Source organism: Pelophylax lessonae, assembly GCF_965119305.1.
Source record: "Pelophylax lessonae genome assembly, chromosome: 11".
NCBI classification, from domain to species: Eukaryota; Metazoa; Chordata; class Amphibia; order Anura; family Ranidae; genus Pelophylax; species Pelophylax lessonae.
The window spans coordinates 190,515,140-190,532,654 of NC_138778.1; the positions used below are offsets into that span (position 1 = coordinate 190,515,140).

General features: G+C 48.0%; 1 protein-coding gene across 1 annotated transcript in view; it reads left to right on the forward strand.

Annotated features, from left to right (window-relative positions):
• Nucleotides 1-1,063: 1,063 nt before the first annotated feature.
• The window catches only part of TTPAL (alpha tocopherol transfer protein like), a 50,922-nt gene continuing 34,470 nt past the window's right edge, over nt 1,064-17,515 (forward strand). Inside the window, exon 1 of the mRNA XM_082272622.1 lies at nt 1,064-1,245. The gene's annotated coding sequence lies outside the window, so the exon portion shown is untranslated. The remainder of the gene's footprint in view (nt 1,246-17,515) is intronic.

A 17,515-nucleotide genomic window follows, 5' to 3' on the forward strand; every position in this document is an offset into this window, starting at 1 on the left:
TATATAGTTCTTGTATAGGGCACTCTGGTTGCTATGGGTGACATATATATAAGTCTTGTATAGGACACTCTGGTTGCTATGGGTAACATATATAATTCTTGTATAGGACACTCTGGTTGCTATGGGTAACATATATAGTTCTTGTATAGGACACTCTGGTTGCTAATGGGTAACATATATAGTTCTTGTATAGGACACTCTAGTTGCTAATGGTAACATATATAGTTCTTGTATAGGACACTCTAGTTGCTATGGGTAACATATATAGTTCTTGTATAGGACACTCTAGTTGCTATGGGTAACATATATAGTTCTTGTATAGGACACTCTGGTTGCTATGGGTAACATATATAGTTCTTGTATAGGGCACTCTGGTTGCTATGGGTGACATATATATAAGTCTTGTATAGGACACTCTGGTTGCTATGGGTAACATATAGAGTTCTTGTATAGGACACTCTGGTTGCTATGGGTAACATATATAGTTCTTGTATAGGGCACTCTGGTTGCTATGGGCAACATATAGAGTTCTTGTTTAGGACACTCTGGTTGCTATGGGTAACATATATAGTTCTTGTATAGGACACTCTGGTTGCTATGGGTAACATATATAGTTCTTGTATAGGACACTCTAGTTGCTATGGGTAACATATATAGTTCTTGTATAGGACACTCTGGTTGCTATGGGTAACATATATAGTTCTTGTATAGGACACTCTAGTTGCTAATGGTAACATATATAGTTCTTGTATAGGACACTCTGGTTGCTATCAGTAACATATACAGTGTTTATATAGGGAATGTCAGGCAGGCTGCTATGGGTACTACTATGTACAGTTGTTATATAAGACCCTCAGGTTGCCATGGGTAACATATACAGAGCCTATGTCACACATGAGGCGCCATATGTTGTGGTTCACCTTCCAGTGTCAGGACACCCATACCACTTGTACCCTAATAAGCAGAACTGTGTGGGTGGTGAACAGAGCGCCCTCTGCTGGTAGCCGCCTCTAAAGGCAGCATGAGAACGTAAGCAGGTGCGCGCACGTAGAAGGCGGGGAATAACGCGCGCCCCGCTCAGCGCACTTGCAGTTGGAACGCCGTCCAGGTGGGTGGTAGCCTGAGACGCGCACACGTGACCTGTCAGATGAGCGTGCAGGTGAGAGGCTGTGCAGAGAGAACAGGGGGGTGCTGGAGAGCTGACCTGCTCCGCCTGATGACACGGACTCCTCCCCCGTCCTGCAGGTAAATGGTGTCTTCCGCCACTGTACAGGTGATACCACTGGGGGGTAATGGGGGGGACCAGGTACTTGGATGGGCTATGTGTGTGATCTGTACACATTGTATCAGGGTGGATTTGCTTATATGCGTGTCCTATGGACAATGTACAATATGTGATCTCTCTATATGTCTTATATGGACAATGTACAATATGTGAGCTCTCTATATGTCATCTATGTAATATATATATATGTGTGTGTGTGTATATATATATATATATATATATATATATATATATATATATATATATATAGTGTGTATGTTTGTGTGTGGACATTGTGCATGTGTGATCTATCAACAGTGTGATCTGTGTGATTGATATACAATGTATCAGTGTGATCTCTCCTCTATGTACAATGTATCAGTTTGTTCTATGGAAATGTCATTGCATTATGTATGATCCATAAACATTGTATACATGTGTGATCTATGGACATTGTGTACATGTATGATCTATAGGCAATGTTTAAATATGATCTATGTCATCTATAAATCATATAAAGTGCCTTGAAAAAGTATTCATACCCCTTGAAATTTTCCACAATTTGTCACGTTACAACCAAAAACGTAAATGTATTTTATTGGGATTTTATGTGATCGACCGACACAAAGTGGCACATAATTGTAAGGTGGAAGGAAAATGATAAATGGTTTTCAACATTTTTTACAAATATCTGAAAAGTGTGGTGTGCATTTGTATTCGCCCCCTTTACTCTGATACTCCTAACTAAAATCTAGTAATCTCAGTATAAATACAGCTGTTCTGTGAAGCCTTCAGAGGTTTATTAGAAAACCTTAGTGAACAAACAGCACCCCCCCCCCCCCCCCCACCACTGTGCTCCCTCCCCTCTCCTGCCGACTACTGCAGGGGATGTGTCACAATAGAGAACCAGGTAGGGGTCGGTAAATATGTAATTTAGCAGCTCCTTCATTTTTCTGAATGGACAAAGTCATAGTCAGTGACATTGTAAAAAAATAATAAAATTATAATTAAAATACCAAAAAATAAAAACTACTGACACCAGTGGGTGAACTTCCAGGATCGCAAAGGTCACACTTGCGACCGGGCCCTGGCATTCCACCACTGTGGGGAGGCCCCAAGATGGCAGTAAGGGGGCCCACTGTAGAACTTGTGAAAGGGTCCTGCTGCGGGACTGTAATAAAGGGCCCCACAACGAGAGTAAAGGGCCCCAGATCAGTGGGAAGAGCCCCAGGCTTGAAGGGAAAGGCCCCTGGCCAGGGGTCCGGAGGGGCCCTTCATGGTTTCTTGCACCGGGGCCCTGAAGGTTCTAGTTACACCTCTGGAAGAGTGGAAGAAGAAAGCCATTAGAAGTCCCATTTGTAGTTTGCAAGAAGCCATGTGGGGGACACAGCAAACATGTGGAAGAAGGTGCTCTGGTCAGATGAGACCAAAATTTTTTTGGCCTAAAAGCAAAACACTATTTGTGGCTGAAAACTAACACTGCACATCACCTTGAACACACCATCCCCACCGTGAAACATGGTGGTGACAGCATCATGTTGTGGGGATGCTTTTATTCAGCAGGGATATAGGAAGCTGGTCAGAGTTGATGGGAAGATGGATAGAGCCAAATACAGGGTAATCTTAGAAGAAAACCTGTTAGAGTCTGCAAAAGACCTGAGACTGGGGCGGAGGTTCACCTTCCAGCAGGGCAAAAACCCTAAACATACAACCAGAGCTACAATGGAATGGTTTACATCAGGGGTCTTCAAACTATGGCCCTTCCGCAACAGCTGGAGGGCCGTAGTTTGAGGATCCCTGATTTAGATGAAAGTATATTCATGTGTTGGAATGGCCCAGTCAGAGTCCAGACCTAAATCCAATTGAGAATCTGTGACAAGATTTGAAAATTGCTGTTCACAGACGCTCTCCATCCAATCTGACAGAGCCTGAGCTATTTTGCCAAGAAGAATGGGCAAATATTATACTCCTCTAGATGTGCAAAGCTGGTAGAGACATCCCCGAAAAAAAACTTACAGCTGTAATTGCAGTGAAAGGGGGTCCTACAAAGTATAGACGGAAAGGGGGTGAATACAAATGCACACCACACTTTTCAGATATTTATTTGTAAAAAAATTTTGAAAACCATTTATCGTTTTCCTTCCACCTTACAATTAGGTGCCACTTTGTGTTGGTCTATCACATAAAATCCCAATAAAATACATTTACGTTTTTGGCTGTAACATTACAAAATATCATGGAACATGGAAAATCTCAAGGGGTATGAATACTTTTTCAAGGCACTGTATTCGTTTGTTCTATGGAAATGTTATGTGACTGTGTGTGATCCTTGGACAATATTTGGGTGTGATCTGTCTATATTCCTATATAAGTGTGTGTCTATGTGATCATCACTATATATGTAATGTGTACTTTATATGTATGAACAGTGCATTGTGTCAGTGATTTTCACCTTATGTTCAGTATTGATCCTGATCCTGTGTACTGTGTGATCTCTGTAATATCTCCTTATGTACTGCATATAGGGATCTGTAAGATTTGTACTGTGTGCAGCACTGGGTTGATGGGATAGATTCCCTCCAGGTCTTTACTGGGATGAGTTTGGGTTTCCTTCTATAGTCCAGACACCCCCTAGTTGGTTGAATTGTCTCCCGCACTGGCCCATCTGAGTGGTTGGGTCTTCAGATCAGGGTTCCGTGAATCCCTAGGGTTCCTCCTGAGGTTGCTAGGGGTTCCTTGAGCAATGTGAAATTCCTGCCTCTCAGATAAGTTCTCAGTGATACCTTTGTTCCTTGTAGCTATCTGTAAGGGGGTAATTCTTCCCAATGATGACAAGAGTAAGTGCCGGTTTACACTGATCCGACTTGTCAGATGACTTGGTCGCCTGACAAGTAGCGCTCCATGCTGTGCAATGGAACCGTTCTAATAGGAGCGACTCAAGTCGCTCCGACGTAGAGAAAGGTTCCTGCACCTTTTTTTTTTTTTTTGCAAAGTCGGAGCGACTTGCATTGACTTCCATTATGTGAAGTCGTTGCAAGCCGCGCCGAAGTCGCGCTGCACGGGGCAACTTTGAGTCAGATCAGTGTGAACCGACACTAAGGAGCATTCTTCCCACTGACTGTCACACTAATGTGTCATGAGTTGTAGATTTTTAATTCTTAGCAGGGGTTCCCCGAGACCAGAAATTTATTTCAAGGGTTCCTCTGAGTTGAAAAGGTTGAGAATGGCTGTTCTAGATTGTCTAATATAAATGGTGATGTGAGTCTCGTGCTGTCTAGAGCAGTGGTTCTCAACTCCGGTCCTCGGGGCCCACTTACAGGCCAGGTTTGCAAGATAACTAAATTACATCACAGGTGATCTCATTTGCTGCTCAGTGATTGTGGTATTCTAGTCTGCATCCCCCAAGGTAATACTTAAAATCTGGCCTGTTAGTGGGTCCCGAGGACCGGAATTGAGAACCACTGGTCTAGAGGATTTCATATATATATATATATATACACCCCTTAAAGCTGCATATACCCGTTCTGTGTACCGACAGTATAGAGGCAAGTATTTGAGGGGGGGGGGGGGGAGGTATCGCGCTTCAGGGAAAAATTATTATATAAATCTAACTAAATAGTGAATATATAGTGTGATAGTGAAAAATGTCTAGATCAATAAAGCATCTCTGTGATGGTGTTCAAATCATTAAATATTCCTTGAAAATGCACACTCATATATGTGACTCAAATAAATGAAACAATATTAGTGGGACCAACTTCGATATATAAATATATATAGAGTGCAACAGTGCTGATCTCCAGGGAACAATCTTAACTATAAATTAATATTCCATACGGACTGGAAGGTGACAAAATAAAGTGACAAGTGCTCAATCAATACAGACAAATATATAAAAACAAACTTAGCATAAAGTGCTTATGGGTAATAAAAGTGCTTGTAGTGTCCAAAAAATTATTTTTAACCCGCATAAGCGGTATTCCTCCTTTTTTGCTGTTAGACCGCCACCTTTCACCAAGTGATAATAGGGGGTGCTTCTCAATCCTTAAAACCCCTAAGGGTGTGCTAGCCACTCACCTCAATATATAAGGGAATGCGCCTTTTAATTATATGACTCTCCTGTTCAACTCCTCTTCTTACTCGCTCCACAGACAGGGGATGGTAATAGCCTCTTATCTGGAACGGGGTGAATGCCCTCTGGACTCTCCGCGGATCTCGAAATAAGGTGCTTACATAGTGCAGTATTTCCGTAATAATAAAATAATTTATTTAAATAAAATATAATGCACTCACATAGAATCGAAGATTTACAAGCCTTTGTAAGAGTACAGCTTATCTCCGGTCTTTCCTTCCGCTTTCTGACGTCACTTCCGGTGCTTTGCCCTACGCGTTACGCCACTTCCGGTCACGTGGCTTCTTCAGGGGATCCTTTTTCCCTGAAGCGCGATACCTCCCCCCCCCCCCCCCCTCAAATAGATTGACTGTCTGCTCTATTGGTTTCGGGGACTGTTGTGAAATTGTTGCTGTCCATGCATCATGTAGGAAATGCCATATCTGTCCCTTTTGCACCAAGGGAGCTCACGATCCAATGTCCCCACCACAGCTATAAAATTATATAAACTCATACACTCACTCACTATCCTATGGAAAACATAGAGGACCAGGGCAGGGAGCAATGCAGCCTGGGCAGGGAGCAAGGTTTGTATTGGCGATGTGCAATGAAGTGTATAGTACTGTGAGGCAGTGTAGCCACCCTATAGACAGGACCCAGAAGTTGGTATATATATATATATATATATATATATATATATATATATATATGTTTGCTGCTGAAATGAAGCTCTGCACAGAAAGAGAGGTCAACTAGGAAGATTTATATTTTATAAGGTGTGTGCGTGTAATAAAGAAAATATATATAACTGTATATACACACACTCACCACCAAAACCTGACCTGTCAAAGCAGAGAACTCCGCTAGACCTTTGAAGGTACACTGTGGTATCTGGCACCAAGCCCTCAGCTGATCCTTTAAGTCCTGTAAATTGCAAGGTGGGGACTCAATGGATCAGCCTTGTTTTTCCAGCACATCCCACAGATGCTCATTTGGATTAAGATCTGAAGAATTTGAAGTCAACACCCTGAATTTGGTTGTGTTCCTCAAACCATTCATCAGACCAAGCTACCTTTTCCATTGCGCTGTGGTCCAGTTCTGATGCTCTCATGCCCATTGTAGGTTCTTTTGGCTGTGGGCACGGGTCAGCATGGGCAACCTGACCATACATACGCAACAAACTGTGTGTGTCCTGATATCTTTCTATAGGAACCAGCAATACATTTTTCAGCAATTTTGAGCTACAGTAGCTCTTCTATTGTATCGGACTGGCCAGCCTTTGCTCCCCACATGCATCAATGAGCCTTGGCGCCCATGACCCTCGGCGCCAATGACCCTCTCACCAGTTTTCCTTCCTTGGGCCACTTTTGGTCGGTCCTGACCACTGCAGACAGGGAACATTCCAAAACGGCAGCTCTTGTGGGGTTGCTATGACCCAGTTGTCCAGCAATTTTTGTCAAAGTCGCGCAAATCCTTTTGCCTGCCCATTTGTTTTCTGCTTTGATAGCAACGTCAGGGACAATGTCTCGAGTGTCTCAACGTTCTAGGCCCCATTCTATATATCAATTTTAATTCCATTTCTGATTCATGCTCTTTTCCTGGTTAATCGCAGGAAGCTCATACTACCCTTCTCCTTAAAGATCAGAAAGTTCCTACCGAATGCTCGAGTTACCGCCCGATTTCTTTGATCAATGCCAAAATATTAGCAGACCGACTTCAGTCAGTTATTAAAGTGGAGTTCCACGCATTTTAGTAACTTTAGATGTATGTAATCCCTTTTAAAACGACTTTTACCAATGGAAACTTTTTTTTTTCGGTAGTAAATACCTTATTTTCTTCTTTATTCATCCTCTCGGCGAGTCTCACTTCCGGGTCCAGTCGGCGATTGCGTCATTCGGCGATTCGCAGGGGGTGCTGGGATATATCTCATAGCATGAAATCTCGCATTATTACACAGGAGCTGATCTGTACTGTTTGTATTGAGGCTGTACTCTGCCCCGCCTCTGCCCCGCCTCCTCTCAGTGAGCTGTACTGTATGTATTGTATTGAGGCCGTGCTCTGCCCCGCCTCCTCTCAGTGAGCGAGGACTGAAAGCATTATATCCTCACTGAGCTCACTGAGAGGAGGCGGGGCAGAGCATGGCCTCAATACAATACAATACAGTACAGCTCACTGAGAGGAGGCGCAAGACCACCTTATCCCTATGAACCACCAGGTAAGGAGAGCGGCAAGACAACGCCGCCAGCTCCGACACCCTGCGAGCTGATGTGAACGCCACTAAAAAGGCAACCTTCTTAGACAGCAGAGGCAACGATATCTCCAGGATGTTTTCAAAGGGAGAACGCTGTAACACGGACAGAACCAAGTTCAAGTACCATGGAGGTAAAGGTTCCCTCCGGGGAGGGGCCAAATGTCGCACACCTTGAATGAAGGTGCGAATTAAGGAATGAGACGCCACAGGGCGTTGAAAAAGAACAGCCAGTGCAGATACCTGGCCCTTTATCGTGGCCAGCGCCAGGCGCTGGTCCACACCAGACTGGAGGAAAGCCAACACTCTCGTCACCGAGTATGAGCGAGGAGAAAAGCCCCTGGACTCACACCAGGCAAAATAGGCTTTCCAGGTACGGTAATAAATCTTACCAGACGAGGCTTTTCTAGTCTTGATCAAAGTAGGAATGACCTCTGAGGAGAGGCCCCTGTCTCTCAGGACCTGGCTTTCAACAGCCAGGCCGTTAAAGCCAGCGACTGTAAAGCAGGATGGAAGATCGGTCCCTGAGACAGTAGATCTTCTCGCATCGGCAGTCGCCAAGGAGTCTCGACTGCTAGGTGCACAATGTCCGCGTACCAGGAGCGGCGTGGCCAGTCTGTGCCACTAGAATCACCAAGTTCGGTTCCGAAGCCAGCCTGCGCAGGAACCTGGATAACAACTGAATTGGAGGAAAGGCATACATCAGACGATACTGATGCCAAGGGGCCACCAGCACATCTGCGGCGTCCGCCCGAGGATCGCGTGTTCTTGCCACGAACCTTTCCACCTTGTGGTTTAGCCGAGACGCGGACAGATCCACGTCTGGGGATCCCCACTTCGCGCACAGCATTTGGAAGACCTCCGGGTGTAGGGACCATTCCCCCTGATCCAGGGTCTGGCGGCTCAGATAATCGGCCTGCCAATTCTCCACACCCGTAATGTGAACTGCCGAAATCGCCGGGACATAAGTCTCGGCCCAAGACAGAATGTCAGTCACCTCCCGGGCCGCCCGGGCACTCTTGGTGCCCCCTTGGTGGTTTATGTAAGCCACCGCGGTCGCATTGTCCGTCTGTACCCGAACGGGACGGCCCCGAAGTCGATTCGACCACTGGAAAAGATAGTTTGATCACTCTCAATTCCAATATGTTGATCGGAAGGGAGGATTCCTCCTCCGACCAAGTGCCCTGGGCAGACAGGTTGCCCAGTACTCCACCCCAGCCCGACAGGCTGGCATCCATGGTAATCGCTGTCCACAGCAACGGACGGAAGGATTTTCCTTCCGACACCGCCGGGGACTGAAGCCACCACAGAAGATCCATTCTGGTCCGGCGACTCAACGAGACACTCAGATCCAAGGACTGAGGTAGTCTGTCCCACCTGGCCAGGATCTCCGCTTAAAGAGACTGTGTGTGTGAAACTGAGCAAAGGGTATCGCCTCGAAGGCTGATACCATCAGCCCCAGGGACTGCATGCAGGTCCTGAGCGACGAGGATTGGTTGTTCCTGAGGGACCTGATCTCGTCCTGAAGGATCCGGAGCTTGTCCTCCGGCAGAAACACTTTCGCTTGAGCAGAGTCCAGAACCATTTCCAGATAGGGAAGACGAACCGAAGGAGACAAAGTCGACATCTGTACGTTGATGGTCCATCCGAACTCCTGGAGTGTCTGTACCGTAGTGGACAGATCGCGCAGCAGGCTCTGACTGGCACTCGATCTTAACAGGAGATCGTCCAGATATCCCAAGACCGCAATGCCCTGTGCCCTCAGCAGACCCAGAACAGGCACCAGCACTTTGGTAAAGACCCTTGGAGCCGAAGCGAGACCGAAAGGTAGTGCTACGAACTGATAGTGGTCCTCCACTATGGCCAACCGGCGGTACCTCTGATGACCCTCGAAAATGGGGATGTGCAGGTACGCATCCTTCAGGTCTATAGAGGCCAGGAATTCCCCTGGACTCAGGGAGGCCACCACCCAGCGTAGGGATTCCATACGGAACTTTCGAACGCGCACGAAGCGGTTCAGAGCTTTCAAGTCCAGGATAGGACGCACCTTGCCCTCCTTTCTGGGCACAGTGGACAGATTTGAGTAAAACCCCCGAAACCTGTCCCGATGAGGCACCGGGACAATCGCCCCCTGGGCAAGGAGGTCCTGCACCGCTTGATGCAGGTCCTGTAGGCGCCCTGGGGTCAAATGAAGATTTGAGGGAAAGAATCTGTCCGCCGGCCGGGAAAGGAATTCGATCTTGTATCCCGATCGAATGATTTCCTGAACCCACCTGTCCGGAATTTGGAGCAGCCAAGGTTGGAGGAAACCGCGCAAACGCCCACCCACCCCTGAAACGGGTGAGGGCGTCCCTTCAGGCAGAGGCGGACTGAGCCACCGCACCGGCATGGCCGGACTTTTGCTTGCCTGTCCAGGGCTTCTTCTGGCCACCTTGGCCCTCGAAAGGTTTGCCCTTGTTTTGTGGCTTAAAGGCACAAAAGGACCCCTGATTGGGTCTAAAGGCGGGACCCGCCTGCCGCGAAAAGGCTTGTTCTTCGGATTCTGGGGCAGCAGAGTGCTTTTGCCCCCAGTGACTCCTTTCACCAAGGTATCTAAAGCCTAGCCAGAAAGGCGAGACCCTGCATAGGGAAAATCAGCCACCGTTTTCCGTGAAGTCTGGTCAGCCGACCAGCTCTTCAGCCAGATCAGTCGACGGTTAAGAACCGCGACACTGGACAGGCGTGCAGCCAAAGGGGCCTCATTCAAGGCCGCATCGCACAAATACATGACCCCTTGATGAATTTGGTCCACCATGGCCAGTGTAGCAGGTGGGGCAGAATCAGACACGAGAGTGCGTCTAAGAACCTTAGTCCAATCCGCCACCGCCTGAGCCACCATGACAGAAGCGAAAATAGGTTTGAGCATGGAACCCGCCACCATGTAGGCATGGCGGGCAAGAGACTCCAACCTCCTGTCCGTAGGATCACGGAACATCTGGGTATCCTCAGCGGGAACCAAAGTAGCCTTGTTTAACATGGCCACCGTGTGATCCACCTGGGGAGCAACACACCAGCGCAAATCCGTAAAAGGCGCAAAGGGGTAAAGCAGTTTAAACCTATTAGGCACCGTAAAAGGGCGTTTCAAACTGCGCCATTGTTAATTCACAGTGTGATGAAACTCAGCGGGGCAGGGAAAAACCTGCGCCGACTTGCAGGTCCTATGTGTACCAAAAGAGGACACAATGCCCGGAGGAGTGGGCTCATCCTCCAAATTTAGTGTTTCTTTTGCAGAAGAAATCAACTCATCCATAGCTGCGTGTTCTTCAGGCGACCCCCTCCACCTCCGCCTCCTCCCTCAGACCCCAGCGGGTCCAGGGACGAGCGAGACCCTGAGAAGGGCACGCCAGCCACAGCAGCCACATCACCATCTGAATCAGAGGAGAAAGATAGTCTAGGCCTTTTCCTAGCAGCTCGTTCAGCCATCAGAACCTCCATTTTTGACACTAAAGTCGCCACCACAGCGGCCAAATTGGGTATAACGGGGGGTTCAGCAGAAATGGGGTCCCCCACCAAGGCTGGGGGGAATTTGCTGTCCTGAGAATCCATTGCAAAAATGACAAAGTACTGGCCCTTTAAAAGCACTGCGGATTGCGCAGCCCACCACTGTACACAGACCCCCCAAAAGGGACAAAACTGAGCCAGGAAGGATAAAACGGAGAGATATGGAAGAGACAGTCTGCAGAGCCCCACAGAGTGTTACCAAACCGATCGCTGCTCCAGAGGAAAAGGAAGTGAGGTGACCAGAGGCTGAACTATATGCTGCAAGGCTAAGGGAAAATGGCTGCCCATAGAAAGTAATGGAAGGCTTCGGCAAGATGGCCGCCGACATGTGCTCGGAACGATTGTTCTGCCACACACAAGATGGCGCCGGATGGCGCTAAAACACTACATAACAAGCTGTTGCAAAGCCCATAGTGAAGCCAGACATGCTGCCCACATCCAAAATGGCGGACCGCGCAGTTTTTAGCCACAGCGGCCGCCGCACACACAGTCTGCGCCTCCCAAACACTGAAAGTGACACAGGAGAGGGGCCCCCAAAATCCACACAGCGCCAACAGTGCACTAAAAAAGACCCCTGCAGGGATCGCATCAGGGAGCCCCACAAACGCACAGACATGAGGGGACACACAGCAACACAGGACTGCCACCCCAGACAGAGGCCCCACACAGAAAAGTACTTACCTGTACTGGATGGCGTGGGGTGACTCTATTAAAAGGAAAGCCTCTGTCCTCAGATGACAGGGAATGCCGTCAGCCAAAACGCAGGACACTGCAGCATGCAACCGCATATGCGTCCAGTGAGGTAGCCACCTCACAGGCTGCATCCCTGCTGCGAACAGGGATGGGTTGTTCATAGCGCCAGGGTGAACCATAGCCGAACGCTCAATGGCGGGCTGGGGATCCCTCTGCCCTTGAGAGCCAGGGCGGCCAGTCCGATTCCCAGCTCCGCAAAATCCATCTTCATCCGAAGATCCGACTAAAACTAAAGCTGACAGAACAGCTAGTAAACCAAAGAAAAAACTGACATTTTTGCAAATAAAAATCATAACAAAAGATTAGAAGGCTGAGACTGTAGCCCCAGCACAGGGAAGCCTATCTACTCCGAACGCTAGGCAGAGACAAACTGAGTTGGGATGGCTTACTTCAGGGGGGTATTTACCAGTGGGACAGCCCCCATGGGTGTGTCTATGCTAAAAGCTTTTGTTTCTAACAAGTCTTATGCCTAGCTACTCCTGCGGAGTGGAAGTCAATACCCATTGGTGAAGACTTTATGAGGGGCGGCGACTGTTGGAGGACGTAAGAGAAATTTGATTTTTTTTTTATTGGAAATGTTTTTTTAGCAAAAAAAGTAAAAAAAAAAATTTTTTTTTTTCAAAATTGTGGCTTTTTTTTTTTTTTTTTGTTTATAGTGCAAAAAATATATAAATGCAGAGGTGATCAAATACCAGCAAAAGAAAGCTCTATTTGTGGGAAAAAAAGACATCAATTTTATTTGGGTACAGCGTCGCACAACTGCGCAATTGTCAGTAAAAGCAACGCATTGCCATATCGCCTGGTCATTAAGGGGGTAAAACCTTTTGGAGTTGAAGTGGTTAATGGAACTGGAACTTTTTTGGGCACCCTCGGTAATTTTAAAATGAATGCATAGAATCATATTGCCTAGATAATTCACTCCCTGCAGGCACCCGAGACTCCCTCGCTGATATATTTTCATTTTAGTGGGCACAGAACTCCATGAAATATCTTAGAGTACGAATACCTTCGCAACTTCACAAATTAGGAGTTAAAAATCTTACCGGCTTTTGTCCTCCATGCAGCAATGCCTTAGGAACTGGTCATCAATGCAACATTCCTGGTTGGGACTGATGTCCCTCTTCAGGATGAATATCCTCCCTAGATCTCTTTATATTTTTCAAACAATTCTGATCCGGTTCCCACGTTCATTCGATTGGCACGCTCTCTATTACTTCAATTAATTTGGCCTGGATGCTCAGCTAGACTTCTATATGACATTCCGGTGATGAGGCGAGGTGCTGGTGGTGCGGGCCTGCCCCATCTGGAATAATGTTTTTTTTTCTTTTTTTTTTTTTGTTTTCCAATTGAAATTTTATTAAGGTAGAAAGGATGCAACGTACAAAGAACAAATACAAATGATATGCTGCGGCACTGTTTAGTAGGTTATTGGACTGGTTCCATCATGGCTCCCTCAAGCTGTGAGTCGGACCCATCGCGTGTCCCGTTGACCTCTCTTCCATGGTTGCTCCCCACCGATCGCCTGCCCCTAACACAGTTGCTCTCTTTGTTTTCATATGTTTGAGATCAGACCACATATGGTGTTTCTTCCCGTCTTCATTTTGATGTTGGGTAACCTGGGGTTTTTACCTGGGATGTAAGATAAGGGTATCTGGCAACCAGGGCCGGAGTGGGACTCATTTTCAGCCCTGGAGTTTCATGACTTAGACCGGCCCACTTTAGTTCATGACTGACTATATTAAAATAATGTAATTAAAACCTCAGAATATAAGTTTGCAAAGGTGCACTGTTCTCTATTCTCTACAGCGTTGTAATTCATTGTATTTTTCAAAAAATATTTACAATTCAGTGCAAATTCAGTAGCCTAATGCCCCATACACACGTGCAGATTATCTGCAGACTTTTGTCTGCAGACTTACCTTTTCTATGTAGTGCAAGGGCCTGCCGGATTGCATACAAATTGAAAGTGTTTAGGTTTGACCTCATATTATATGGTTTTGGTAAGTCTGCAGACAAAAGTCTGCAGATAATCTGCACGTGTGTACGGGGCATAAGGCCTCTTTCACACGGCCGCTCCGTTTTTTTTGTCCGCTGTGGCACTTTTTTTTTTTTTTTTTTACGGACACGGATGACACTTGTGTCATCCGGTCCGTATGTCTGCATATCATCCTATCCGTTTGCGGATGATATACGGACATAATGCATGTCTATGGGGTACAGGGGGAGATGGTTAGAGGCTGCAGACACGGTACAGGGAGAGATGGTTAGAGGCTGCGGGCACGGTACAAGGGGAGATGGTTAGAGGCTGCGGGCACGGTACAAGGGGAGATGGTTAGAGGCTGCGGGCACGGTACAAGGGGAGATGGTTAGAGGCTGTGGGCATGGTACAGGGGGAGATGGTTAGAGGCTGTGGGCATGGTACAGGGGGAGATGGTTAGAGGCTGTGGGCATGGTACAGGGGGAGATGGTTAGAGGCTGTGGGCATGGTACAGGGGGAGATGGTTAGAGGCTGTGGGCATGGTACAGGGAGAGATGGTTAGAGGCTGTGGGCATGGTACAAGGGGAGATGGTTAGAGGCTGTGGGCATGGTACAAGGGGAGATGGTTAGAGGCTGTGGGCATGGTACAGGGGGAGATGGTTAGAGGCTGTGGGCATGGTACAGGGGGAGATGGTTAGAGGCTGTGGGCATGGTACAGGGAGAGATGGTTAGAGGCTGTGGGCATGGTACAAGGGGAGAGATGGTTAGAGGCTGTGGGCATGGTACAAGGGGAGAGATGGTTAGAGGCTGTGGGCATGGTACAAGGGGAGAGATGGTTAGAGGCTGTGGGCACGGTACAAGGGGAGATGGTCAGAGGCTGTGGGCACGGTACAAGGGGAGATGGTCAGAGGCTGTGGGCATGGTACAGGGAGAGATGGTTAGAGGCTGTGGGCATGGTACAGGGAGAGATGGTCAGAGGCTGTGGAGGGGTCTTACCTGGCCGTGATGAGAGGCGAGCGCCACTGCTGGGCCACTGCAGTTTTTTTCTTTCGATTTAAAAATGGCGCCCCCCCCCCAGCGTCATTGGGTCACTGCTGGCAGAGGAGGCGGGACAGATTACATAGCTGAGACAGGAGGCGGGGCGGAGGCGGGACAAAGTGCTTAGCTGGGAGGAGGTGGAAGGGAGAGAAGACATCCTCGGGTCTGAGAGGAGGCGGGGCGGAGGCGGGACGGAGGCGGGACGAACTGCTTAGCTAGGAGGAGGCGGGACGGAGGTCGAGCATAATTATAATAATGCAGAGCTTGCTGATTACATTTTTCTCTACCTCCGTCCCGTCTCCTCCTAGCTAAGCAGTTTGTCCCGCCTCAGCCCCGCCTCCTCTCAGACCCGAGGATGTATTCTATCCGTGCCGCCTCCTCTCTGCTAAGCAACCAGTCCTGCCTCCTCTCTGTCAGCTGTGTTCTAAATTTTAGAACACCGGTGTCACCGGCCCTCAACCCGACCAGCCCACCGGGAATTCTCCCGGTTCTCCCGATTGGCCAATCCGGGCCTGCTGGCAACCATCAGGCTTCTTCTCTCCTATTTGGCAGCGCTTACCCCTAAGGGCCTAAAACCTTTTGGTAGAGCTTAGCTCCCTTTTTTTTGCTCCTGTGGAGGACAGTGGGTTCAATATTTTCAACTGTCATTTTTTTGATGGGTTGGTTAAGGAGCGGCTTTGTGGGGACCAGACCCTGTTTGAGGAGTTGTGCCTTTCTGACTCAATGCCCACATGCTCTTTCTAAACTTTATGGCACCCTCTTGTCCTATGCATTTCCCCAGGACTTGGATAAAACCTTCTTTCTTACATTTAAATCAAAGTGGTTGTAAACGCTGGAGGGTTTCCATTCTATTCATGAAGGTAAAAAACCGTCTGTGTGCAGCAGCGCCTCCAGCCCCCCCAATACTTATCTGAGCCCAATCTCAATCCAGTGATATTCACCCGAACCTTAGCTCTCGGGACTCGCTCCCCTTATTGGCTGAGAGCAGCGGGAGCCACTGGCTCCCACTGCTGTAGACCACAGCCAGTGAGCAAATGAGGAGAGAGCGGGGGCGGGGCCAAGCCCAGGGTCTGTGTCTTATGGACACCTAAAACAGTTGGGGAAAGAAATTGGCTGCACACCTCCGCCAGTCCAATAGATTTATTGATGCGTGTATAAAATTGCCACCAGGACAAGGACACATTGGCTTACTGGCTGTAAGCGCATGTTGTCAATGAGGAGAGAGCGGGGACGGGGCCAAGCTGAGGCTCTGTGTCTTATGGACACACAAAGCAGGGCTGGGGAGCGAGCTCACACCAGTGCCCTCATAGCTAGTGGCTTGCTATTAGGGGCAGTGATCGAGGAGGAGGAGCCAGGAGCGCCGGCTGGGGACCACAGAAGAGGAGGATAGGGGCTGCCCTGTGCACAACCATTGCACAGAGCAGGAAAGTATGGCATGTGTTTTTTTTTTTTTATAACAAAGTCGAACCTTTTTATTACCATTGTACAAATGTACACTTGGCTGTGGTAAACCGCAAAAAGGAGGCAAAATCACGTTGCGGGTTTGCTGCATTTTGCGTTGCCAGCGGTCAAAACGTTCCTATCCTGAATGCAATTTTTGTTGTCACTTAGGCTTTTATGGAGTTGAGTTTAGGAGATTTAGCAAAAGTAAAAAAATGGCAACAGCTCCTAAACTCCACCTAAAGTTTAGGAGCTGCCAGTGTACATGAAGCCTAACTTTACCTTTCCAATTGCAAGAACCAAATGATAAAATTCTAACCAGATGGTATAGTTGCCTGGTCTTAGTAAACAAGATTAATTCGGCTATTCCAGATCAGTGTTGGAGTTGTGGTGAGCGGAGCGGTAGACCTCCTGCGCGTGGTGAGCGGAGCGGTAGACCTCCTGCACGTGGTGAGCGGAGCGGTAGACCTCCTGCGCGTGGTGAGCGGAGCGGTAGACCTCCTGCGCGTGGTGAGCGGAGCGGTAGACCTCCTGCGCGTGGTGAGCGGAGCGGTAGACCTCCTGCGCGTGGTGAGCGGAGTGGTAGACCTCGGCACGTGGTGGCCCTGCCTGGTAATAACAATTTTGGTCTACTACATTCATGCTTAGCAATTTGATTACTGGAAAGATTTGGCTGAAGTCTTTGGAAGTCGCTCTTCTTTGCATGGTCTTGGATCAATGTAATCTACTAAATGCGGTATATGTGGATTCTTGCTGCCTGCAGGCAGAGCTTTGAATCCCAGGTATTGGCAATCTCCAGCAATCCCTACAATACGGGATGGGTTGCGGAATGTAACTATACTATGTATTTAGAGGAGCTGCTAGCTCCAGTTTCGGGAAGTATGGACCCGTGGGTGGAGGTCTCTGATTCTTTTTGGCGGATCAGAGTGGATGTAGGCGGGTGTAAGTGGACACACGTCAGATTACACCCGCTGCTTCATAGAGAAGAATGGAGGTTCTGATTGGGTCACCCTGAAAAACTGACTGGCAGACCTGATTGGAAGGTCCATGTGAAAGGGGCCATTGGCCCCTCGATAGTAGACACAATAAGACTGCATGTTGTCACTATTAAGTGCCGGTTCAAACACATGCGATGCGGGAACC